Source organism: Vanessa atalanta, chromosome 11 (genome assembly GCF_905147765.1).
Source record: "Vanessa atalanta chromosome 11, ilVanAtal1.2, whole genome shotgun sequence".
Lineage (NCBI taxonomy): Eukaryota > Metazoa > Arthropoda > Insecta > Lepidoptera > Nymphalidae > Vanessa > Vanessa atalanta.
Window position 1 is genome coordinate 4192392 of NC_061881.1, and position 11720 is coordinate 4204111.

Consider the following 11720-nt stretch of genomic DNA (forward strand, 5'->3'; position numbering starts at 1 on the left):
AATTTAATAGGCGATTACAATCATTACCAAACATCATCATACGGCGAACCGTCGCCGTGGATAAGTTTGTTTAGTAAACAAAACTTGTTTCGGACCCTTTACTCCCAAGCGGGTAAAGTTGGGAGCTATAAATCGGCAATAAACTCACCTTAAGCGGAGCGGCCGCCGTTCGCCGTCGGCAAACGGGGTCGCGGCATCCCGCTTGGTAAAAACTTCTTCACAAAACTCACAGTTCTACCGAATAAAAGAGTTCCGAGAGTTTCACTCGTCAAGTCACGTGTCAGCGTTTTAGACAGGGCATGAGCGCAATACGTAATGTGTCGGACGCACGTGGGTAAGCGGTGCGAGCGACCGTCAGGTGCGGAGGCGAGCACGTCGTGTTGTTTATGGCGCGGTGTGTTACGCAACGCGTAGTCGCCAAGGCGCGCGTCAGTAGAGTGTGCCGACCGATGCTTTACGAGCGACGCCGCACCCCCCGCCAAGCGACGCCGCACGCCGCGGCGCCGCACTAAATCTGCGACCAACAGAAAAGGACACCACCACCCTCCGTTAATCCGACACCATTGATGTCCGAGAGACAACGTTAATCGGAGCGATTAATTGAACGGTCCGTTCGAAGCGCGCGATAGAATTGTATCGGCCGTGGTCGCCCGTAGCACGGCCGATCCGAGCAAGTGCGGCGTCGTAAAGTTTCTTGGTGTATCGTTCGATGCACCAGACGTTGATAGCATAACGCGCGACAAGCAAGTTGCTCTACTTGAAAAAATATATATATCAAATGATTTGGTGATTTCAAAGTATGATCTGAAATGTAGATTAAATTTAACTTGGGTATTCATTTTAAGTAAAAACTGAAATAAATTACCTACTTCGAAACAGAAATAAGCAATTAATAAATGCCTAATAAGTTCAACTGCACAAATAATATCATTGAATTTATGATCACAATATATAAGATATAATTTACACATTTATCCAGGCTTTCTCTTGTACTCCGTTCATTCGCGAAAAGTAGCAAAAATATGATGCGCATGCGCATGCACGTGCTTGATACAATATAAAAATATTGGAATTGTAATTATGTTAATTGTACCTTTTCCAGTAAGCCATAATGATAAATTAAGTTAAAAAAAGCCATTTATAAAACTCATTCATATTATATGCTTTACATGATGTTAGATATATGTACATATTTGTAATGGAGTAATAGCGCCGAATTTTAACCAAACTTTGCACTTTCGAGTAATTTGTCATTTTGCACATGAAGTGAAACCCAATGACATTACTATAATTAAAAGAAAAGTCCGCGATACTATACGCGTTACAGTACTTAATGTATCCATATACAATCACTGGTATAAGTATATATTATTATAACCACTATACAAATTACTAGCGATAAATACTATAAGACAACCGATACAAAAACATATTACCAGTACAAAAGAAGCCGATACTATATTTACTGTAATTACATTCATAAATACGAGTAGGTAGGAAATCTATTTAAAGATAATTTTTGCTTTTTAGTTTATTATAACGTGTTTTAGTAAGTTTTTTATAAACTATATCGATATTATTTTATTTACATTTCAGTAAATGTAAATAAAATAATATCGAATAAAATATATTATCATAATTATAAATATATAATGTACAAGAACAATGTACAAGATATGTACAAGAAATAATTTATGTTTTTATTAAGACCTTACGTTAGATATTTCAAATTCAAAATTTTATAAGTACCTATTGATTTTTTGTATCACAAAAAGGTACTGTTTTTTATATCTTCGGTTTTTAATTGATTAAACAATTTATTGAAATGTGACTAATTAAACCAAGGAAATAATTAATAGATTGCAAATTACAACAATTGCACAGTATTGCATATTTTTATAAAACTGCTAAATTTGAATAAAAATATAAATAGGTATCGTTTATTTATAATTTTATTCAAATTGGTTAAAAGTTATTGAACTTGTTATTCAAGACAAAGATATTTAATTTAAATTAAGTGTGAATATGAATCTTTGGAATTAGGTTTATTTAACTAGATTTAGTTTATTTTATTTTTCTTATTGAATCAATTAATTGGTAATAACTTATATAAGACCTGCTATATCTGGAGATTTTATTACCAATCCATAATATCATGATAATAAATTCGTCAATTCTCATGAATAACGTATTAATAATAAAAAAAACAAAAATATGGCTAAGTAAAAAAACATTAAAATAAAAAGTGCCCAAATTCAAAAATATAATCATAATACTAAATTTAAAAAAAATGCTAGATTTAATTTAGGTAATATGTATTTTGTGAAAATTGTTACCTTATACTTTTTTTTATCCAAATTTAAGTCAGCAGTAGGTAAAAATATTTGATACCTGTACAAATACAATATTATTACTAAAGGTTTAGGCAATAAGTTGAGTCCACCAATGAGAGCGTTATTTTTGGGCGCCATCTTCTTATCCCCACCAATGTGGATGCGTTGAGATGAGCGTCAGTCTCATCTGTCACTGTCGCAGCGATGTTGTGTCATACCTTATGGTGTAAATAGTTTGCATATACTTTTGAATTATATAAATTTGATTGGTGTTATCGAAATTTAAAACTTTGTAATAAAGTTTTATGTGTGTTATGATCATGATTATTTGTTTTATTTTACAATATTTTGAAAGTCGTAGTAATAAAGTACTTGGCTTGCTACTTTTAATTATTGATGATTAATATTTCCTCCTAATTAAGTGTATATTTTTTTTTAATCAAATTATTATGTTGGAATATTTTGTGTGTTAAAGATTAAGAAAACAATGGTGTAATAACTGACTGACCGTTGCATATAAAATATTTTTACTAATAACTTTTAAGTAAGCAATAAATATTAGATATAAGCAACAATCTCGGTGAGTTCCTATCGCTGGGTATACTCAGGTCTGATGTATCTATTTTTTTCCAAGCCATTGGAAATAAGTAACCAAGTACCTTTAATGTTTCTGAATGTAAACATTGGATACAAAACTAAACTTTGGACTAGGAGTGTCGAAAAATAATGATTATCAAATAAAACTTGCATAAAAATATTTGTGCAGTCGTTAGTTTTATTTCTCATTTGTACGTAGGACAAACATGAATTAACAGTTTTGTTAACATCAGATGTATAAGCGTATTGTTTATGAAAACTCATCATTATTTACCCATCCGTTAGATTACTCTTGTGACAAATATTTAATATTTTACAAATAAAACAAATATTTTAACAATTATTCTTTTAGTACATTCATTTGTAGATTATAATAATAACCGAAGAGAAAATCTCAAACACTGGATATTTTCAAAATGATACTGGTGTATTTATTAAACATCCGTCCAATGATTTTATGGTACATTATATTGAAAATATAGACCAGGTGCTTCATGTCACATCTCAAATTTACCAATTCACTACACCAACACTGTGTTTAGTATACTTTTATTATATAACAATAAAGTTAAAAAACTAAGTATTTATGCAAAAATAGGTCCCTTAAAATCTTTTATTGCCGATTTTTCGAAATAAGTTTCTCAGGTTTTTGTTTAAGTTAATTATAGACAGATACACTACCACAATATATATATTTTGACCTCATATTCGTAGGAAGGTACTATAGGTACAACGATGCCCAGTAGGGCATCGTTAACTATGATCACTGATCATATACTTAGGTAAAATCTTGTGGAAAACGCTGCATCTTAAGAAGATTATAACGCGATTTGTTAAAATGCTGCAACACCATCAATTGAGCATTGAATAAGAGTGTGAATTTTAATGTATTTGTTATGTATCTTTGGTATTTTATCACTTTTAGTTTTAAGCTCTATAATTAAAGAGCTTATAGCATTAATCCATTCACCAATCCAAGCACTGCAAGAGAGTATGATATAAGTATTATCTCTCTAATAATTATGTATTATACTATTTGTATCAAGAATTTCATCTATCGAATACAAGTGTTGAAGCAAAAATAGCCTTATAATAAGTTTGTTTAAGTGACGATACCTCCAGAAATAGGAAAAGTCCAGATATATAATTCTCTAAAAAGTTGAAGCTCTATTTTATACTTTGTCGTATAACAAATGCATAATGACGATGCATGACCTTAACAATAAAACAAATAGTAATCCTATCCAAGATGCAACTTTTATTTTACCCTCTCTTGCTAGAATTTTTACTAACGAAAAAAATTAATATCCTTATTATAACCAATTTCTATGTGTCTAGCTTTAAAAGTAAAGGTAAACTTCAGCCTATCTTACCTCTGTAGTTCAATGCCATTGTTCTATCTGTTTTAAAAACTCAAATGTAAGTAGGTACATATATGTTTTTTTTTATTTGAAACTTATTTTCAATTCAACTTAATATCAATTGTCATGATCCCTAATTTAAAACTACCTACTTTAAAACAAACCTACAATTTCGGTACTTACAAGATATTTTAAAAGCCTTATTTAGTAAAAATTAACAATTATTTTTTTTAATTTTCTCTTTAGTTACACGTAAAGATTACGATTATGAGGAACTTTACCAAATGTGTCTTGGAAGTCTGAACTTGTAAGTTCGCACCTATCCTTGAATCTTAATATTTGGTTTACATTAAATTAAATTGAATTTGTTGCTAATTAAATGTAACTTGTATCTCATGTATGTTTTTTATGATATGAAAAAACGTTAATTTGATTTGAGTTATAAGTTCTTGTTTTAATAAAATAAAATACATCTAAGTAGAGCATCTTTCATGTCATTGCACAGTACATTTCGTTCGCCACATTCCTGAGCACGTTTGAAGCATACCCTAAACAGCTGATTTTAACGATATACTCTCGTCTCCTTTATCGCGCAGTAAAACAGGCAATAAAACAGAGAAAACTATAGTTTATGTGCTCCCTCTCAAATCGCGCGGATGGCGTGTGTAACCTACATGCGGCCATTTCGAGATTTACGATCTGGGAATTGCGAGTTGGAGAGGGATGAAAATATTACACTCTTTGCCGACGGTTAACTTTAACGTAACGGACCTGCTGATACACCGAGGACAAGGTTTCTACAGAATATGCAAATTTATTAGAACCAACTCCAGCAAAATTCACTAATAAATAAATACATTAATATAAACTTCATACAATTATAAATAATTTCTATTCTACATTACTTCTACAATCTGTGAAATTATAAAATTGCTTTAAAAAGTGGAGTTTCATCTGAAAAATAACGATATACACGCGCTTTAAGTCGCATACTAGCTCATTTCATTACATCTGTGTGTGTAAATTGAACTATCCGCTTGGGACTGTTGAGCGTATAGCTTTCCCTTTTGTTTGGCAGAGTTATGGGCGAGTTAGAGTGAGAAGTCGTAAATCGCGGCATGCGGCCTGAAGTGACATGTTTATGGGCGGGGAGCGCGTGCAGCGTGGAGAGGGTACGGCAGTCGCGAGCATGGCGCCGTGGTAGCGGAGCTAGCAACTATGAAAATAAATAAATAATTTAAAATAGTAATTAAAAATATTCAATTTTTAAGTCGTTTCTTTATCTTGTCGATCGAGTTTAGTGTTGATTTAATTTTTTCTATTCGGTCTTTCGTCGATAATGATGGTAGAATGTAATAAATTTAATTAAAAATGGAGGTATATTATCTTTATCAAAAATACGGTGTTTTTTTTAAAGTACTAAATCAACCCAAACTAATCGGGAAGTAATTACAAGAGCCATTACTAACTAAAACACATTTACGAGTCTTATCTTAATATCTTTTTACAGTCAGTAGCTATCATAATTACTTGTGTTGACTGGTACTCCTTACTTTATTAAAGTCATTGAAGCGAGGTTCTACAGGTGGCGACTTAGCGGGAACAGCCCTTAATCCAATAAATTAAAGGCCCACTTCACACCAAATTCAGTTTCTAGTTAAATGACTTATGCACGTAGATGTAGGATGAAATGTTCAACTACTGGAAGAGTTAGGCTTATATAATCTGCTATTTATTGTATAAGTTTTTATATTTATTTTATATGAGATAGGAGAAGATCAAGCGATGAATACTATGAAACTCATATCTTTGGTTATATACAGATAATGTAATTATTAAAAAACTTTATAATAATATATAGGTACGTTTGTACCGAAATATAGGTAAAGTTTATAGATAGGTACACTTCTACTGAATATGAATATTGAAGTAGGCAAACATACAGTTATAGAAATACTTTTTTGGTACAATGTTTCAAAAATCCAAGTTTGCAAAAAAATAACTACCTTTTTTGCAAATGGGCCACTTGATGGTAAGTTGTCACCACTGTCCACAGACATTGCGTCGTAAGAAATTTTAATAGTTCCTTGCTTCACCAACGCACCACCAATCTTGGAAAATGTGCCTTGTGCCTATGGGTACTGGCTCGCTCACTCTTCGAAGACTACTTGGTGCTAGAATATATGATGAGTGGGTGATACCTACCCAGATGGGCTTGTACCAAACCCTATCCCTAAACTGGAATAAATATGCCCAAATACTACTAAGATATAAATAAAAAATTTATATGCATTACTTTTCATACAAAGGCGACTCTACATGTAAAGTATTGTTAATACTTCAATTAAATGGGTATATGAATAGTCAATTGAATTACAGATGTAGGAGATTGGAATGAGTCATTGAATTAAATATCTTTAAAGAACTAATTTATTGGGTATTATTTTATCGATGTGGGTGTTTAATACTTCTAAGTATATTGTTGGTTTCGAGTTTCGACCGACTGTATCGGAACTGAGCTGTTTGTGGCTGTGCACAAATTTCACCTGTCATACTAGTATGCAATTATAAATAAAAAATAATAAACTTTACCATAAAATATATAATTTTATCTTTGAAAAGCGAGGTATGAAAGAAAAATTAAATATAGTTGAGATGAAAGTATAGTTCAGAGTCGAACCTGCTAACTTACATGCTCTTGGTTGCGGATTGCATATTGGTATGAGTATTTTTGTCGGGTTCTCAAAATGATTTCACCAAATACAAGTTTGATTAAAAAAAAACACTTTAAATATCAGTAGTGCTTGAGTATTTGATACGAACGGTCTCGTCAAAGTTCAGTTCTATTCTATTTAAAATTAATTATGATTTACTTATTAACTACCCATTCACGCTTCGAATGGATATAATAAGAGTCTACTCAAAACGTTTAAATTTAAGGATAAACGTACAAAGATTTTATTTTAATTTCGATTGGATCAAGTAACTCCCCAGGCATTCATATACAAAACAATTCGACAAATTTAATCTATCCAACAAACAATGAATTATTTTTCATCAATATCATAAATACACAATCTTAATTTATTATACTTGTAAACTCACACATAGGTATAATAGTTGTTTTTTGACTTAGAAAATCATCAAGAGAAAATATTTCTTACTATGCCAATTCTATAGACCTCGCACGAGCCATCAATTTACTTTCCGTTCTATATTCATATGGAAAACCGTTTCCAATACGGTGGCATGGTATTCCATATAACAAAAGAGACAGTATGGAGTTAATATGCAGATTAATATACTACAAGTGTCCTACCCCGGCCCTGTTCACTAATAAGTGATTCCACTTCAAGTCACGATGCGCATGCGTTCCTTCGATGGAAAGCTAAACGAATGATCTACTCATTATCCCTGTCTCTTTCTCACACATAAACACGTCATTAAAGTGTCGATAACTGTAGAAAAAAAGGTGTGAAGTTTGATACCGAGATATTAGTATGGGAAAATATACGGCTTATTAAAAAGAAAAAAAAGTCAATGTTTTGTGTATAAAGTCATTAGAGATTTAGCCTTGGGATCAATCAATCCATTATAATGGAAATTGTACGAAGCAATTAATCAAAGTGTTTTTCTTGTGTGTCTCTTAACCTTACAAAGGCCTGTGTGAATATTTCTAGACTAAGCTATAATTGAAGATTTGCAATAAGAGTTTGTTTTAGTTTTATCTACCTATTTACGCATAAATTACTTGACATCGAAAACGTCTTCACATTAAAAGAAAAACTATTGCCGCTTCGGGCATTCTAATAGGCTATTAATAAAATTCAGCGATGTATTGAATTATTAAAGTATAACTTAAACACCCTGTAGGCATATCGGTAAAAAAAATAAAGATTTATTCACATCGGATGTTGTGATATGAGCTTGTTTTAGAGGCAATTTTTTACGCAACGATATTCAAATTAACCGGACGACATTTGACAGTAAATTATTACCAGTAGATATTTAAATTATTCATATAATACTTTATATTTATTTTACAGCCATATTAAGACTTATATTTGTATAAATTTTAGCGTACACAAGTTGCAAGAAAATGTGAGAATATTTTTATCCTTTTGAATACAAGACGTAACACACTCGTAAATATTATTAATAACGCTAACATAGCAAACCAAGCTAAAGTTTCATTCGTTCACAAAAGGAGAACTCCGCTCCATGTAACCTATGCATCGCCATCTATCTTTTTCCACAAAAGCCGGACATTATTGTTCGGTCCAAACACTCCTAAATCTTCGGAAAAGTAATATATTTTCGTTTTGCCCAGTGCGGTGTACGGTACATAGACGCCAGTCAGTACGCTCCGGTACTTTTCTGTATCTACTAATGTTTTATACATCGCTCGTGTTCGCAGTAATTCTTTGACGCCAGTCGTCGGTCCAGGGCAATGGAAAAGAGCACAAATTTTTCTCTGACCAGATCGTATTTTCTGTAACCTTTGCCGTTTCGTTTAGGACGGTTTTAAGCAAACACCGCGATTGATGGGAGCGATGTGTCACTTTGCGTGGACTAAGTTTTATTTAGTCTAAACAGATATCGAAATTTCTGCTTTATTACCTTAGTATAAGGTCGTTTTTGTAAATCCACGCACTAAGGATTTCATTGTTAGGACAACAACTAAATATGAATGTCAGTGCCTTCAATGTGTCGCAACATTCTTTTAACACAGTGAGATTGTTTCATTTACGTTTTCACTCTTACAGATACTGTGCCTACCACTCTATCTGTTCTTTACATCCTGTAACCTAAAACATATTTTAAGCAGCATAAATCTATTAACATTTTTCTACGTGAGATAAAAAACTTACTTAAATAACTCGAAGCGAGTTACTACGAAATAATTAAAAAAATATTCTGTTCTCGTAACCACAGCCTTAATCTGCCTCTTCAAAAATGATTCTGAGTATTACGTAATGGACGCGCGTAATTTGAGAATAAGCCCCGTAAAGCAGCGTCAAAATATGTAAAGATTTTTATCTTTTCCGTAAAACGGCTTGGGAAAAAACATAAAGAAGGTGGTGTCACCTGATCCCGACAGGCGAGATTTATTGGACTCAGTGTGGCCGTGGCCTTAGGTCGGGACCCAGAGTTATGACGCTAAGAAATAATTTACCTACATGTGACAAGAAATAAAAGGACCGTGGATAATGATCGCGGATGAGTCAGTTTTTTTTCGACCGAGTTCCTCTTTCGAGTTTGTGATACTTCGTTTTTTGATACGGTTCGTTGATTCATTGTGATGTATCCAACATTTTAAAAATACATAATGTGTTTTTTATTTAATTTACGAGATCTTCTGTCGACATTTAAACACATGTTTGATCTAAGAATAAGAATTATGGAAATTTGCTTCGGTGTAGCTTGTTTACATTGAAATAAGTGCCCGTAGCAGCGATGCTAATAATTATTGCATTTAAAATACATATCATGTTAATTTAGAGATGATTTTAATTATTTATTCGTTTAAACATGACTTCCAACTTTTTTTCAGAATATTAATTTAATTGACTATATTTGCTAAGAGCTATTCCTTAAATAATCTCATTACAATGTAGAGACCAAAGAAAAAATTATAGAACCTATAAACTTATATCCGAGTATCCAATACAGAGCAACATAGGTCCAATAGCCATGATTTTATGCGAGCAAAATTGAATCTTATCCTCGTTAACATAAAATACTTTTCGTTACTCTTTCGGATTGAGATACATCATCGAGGTCGGTAGGTGTAGGAGCTCAAGTTAAGTGGAAGAAGTCCCTGAGAAAATTGGCACAAGTGGTTTTAGCTACGTCGGGAGATCGGAGGGTGCGGTTCGGAGAGGGGGGACGAAATAAAGCGTAGGCAAATTATAGACGAATCTTCTAGAATGAATTAATTAAATATAGTATTTACCTCATTAAGATTCCTTTAATTTTTATATGTTTACTTAAATGTTTTGTTTCTAATAACTTTATATACCTAAAAACTTTATCTTTATAATATATTTTTTTTAAATTTAGCTATGCTACTAAGAAGCTAAATAAATACGCTCCTTTGTTAATTATAAAGCAAGTTGTATAAAAATAATAATGAGTTAAAACTTGCCAAATTGTTGTTTAAATGGCAACATTTCTAAATAATGAATGAACATAAAGTGCTAATGTCACAATCACATATAAAAATATGATCAATCTTTAATCTTTAAGTGCAGGTTGCACTTAAATGAAGGTAAAAAATTTAAACATGTTTTAAAAAATGACTAAATTTGCGTAGACTTAATTAAATAGTTTGTCACATCTAAGTACCACCGCTACTCTATGAGCCTCTTATAGGGGCGGCCGTCGAATGTTCGCCCAAAGATAGGGCTCGCGACAAGACGTATTGCTGCTTACGAAAAATTTTCAACAGTAGCATCTATCGGATTGGCCTCGAACGGAAAATAAGAGGGGACATTGGCAAATAAATGAACGCTGTAAATTTCCCTATGACAATAATACAGGTCAGCGAAGATTCGTTTCTGAAGATAGCCGCCATTATTAATGTAAGAAAAACAGTAAAAAGGCCCATTGGATATAAAAGGATGAAGTGATTGACGAAGTTTCGGTCGAACGACACGATTATTAGTTGTTTGACGTCCTATATAAAAGTCATGTGTGAAATATTTATCAGTTTCCATATATAATAGCTGTTCAATGGATGTTTATTGGGTGAACTCGGACGCTATACGACTTTTATTTCTTTATAAGAATTTCCGCGTTTAATAAACGAGTTCGTGTTTCAGATGATTTTTATCGACTGGTTTTAGTTACGCTTTTATTCACTTGAGTCCAATAAAATATAATAAATCATTACATGATTATTATACTTATAAAAAAATATCAATCGACTCGTTCTATGAGTCTTATTATACTTATTAATAACTTTTTCATGATCTCAATTCATGTATTTTATCATCATAAGTAAAACAGCTGAGGTCGAGATTATAAAGAACGATATGAATTATGTTTTCCTTCTTAGTAATTAATGATGTGTCGCTATGTTTATACAAATTAGATACAAAGTACTTGAATCAAATAAAACTTTAACAGCAACGACTTCAATTAATAATCCAAATCACACGTTCGGAGCGAAACCGTCGCGGATTTTTCTTCAAAATTTATGTCCTCTGCCTTCGTGGAGGGAGGAGGGGGTTGGGGGGTCGCGACTTCATTTCGCCCACGTCGTTTATCTTGAGAAACATAATTCAGAGACGAAGTCCCTGTCAACTTATTCCTATTCTCTCGCCGAAGCGTAAAATGGGTGTTTTTCTTTTTTACAGTAATAATGTATATCGTTTCTTTATTACGTAAGTATCAATTTCATTTATAGAGTCATGAATATCTGAAA

At 32.4% G+C, this 11720-nt stretch overlaps 1 protein-coding gene across 1 annotated transcript in view; it reads right to left on the reverse strand.

The window, feature by feature from the left end:
• LOC125067158 (homeotic protein antennapedia-like) overlaps positions 1-484 on the reverse strand; it is a 162931-nt gene extending 162447 nt beyond the window's left edge. The window contains exon 1 of the mRNA XM_047675548.1: positions 149-484. The gene's annotated coding sequence lies outside the window, so the exon portion shown is untranslated. The remainder of the gene's footprint in view (positions 1-148) is intronic.
• Positions 485-11720: the final 11236 nt, after the last annotated feature.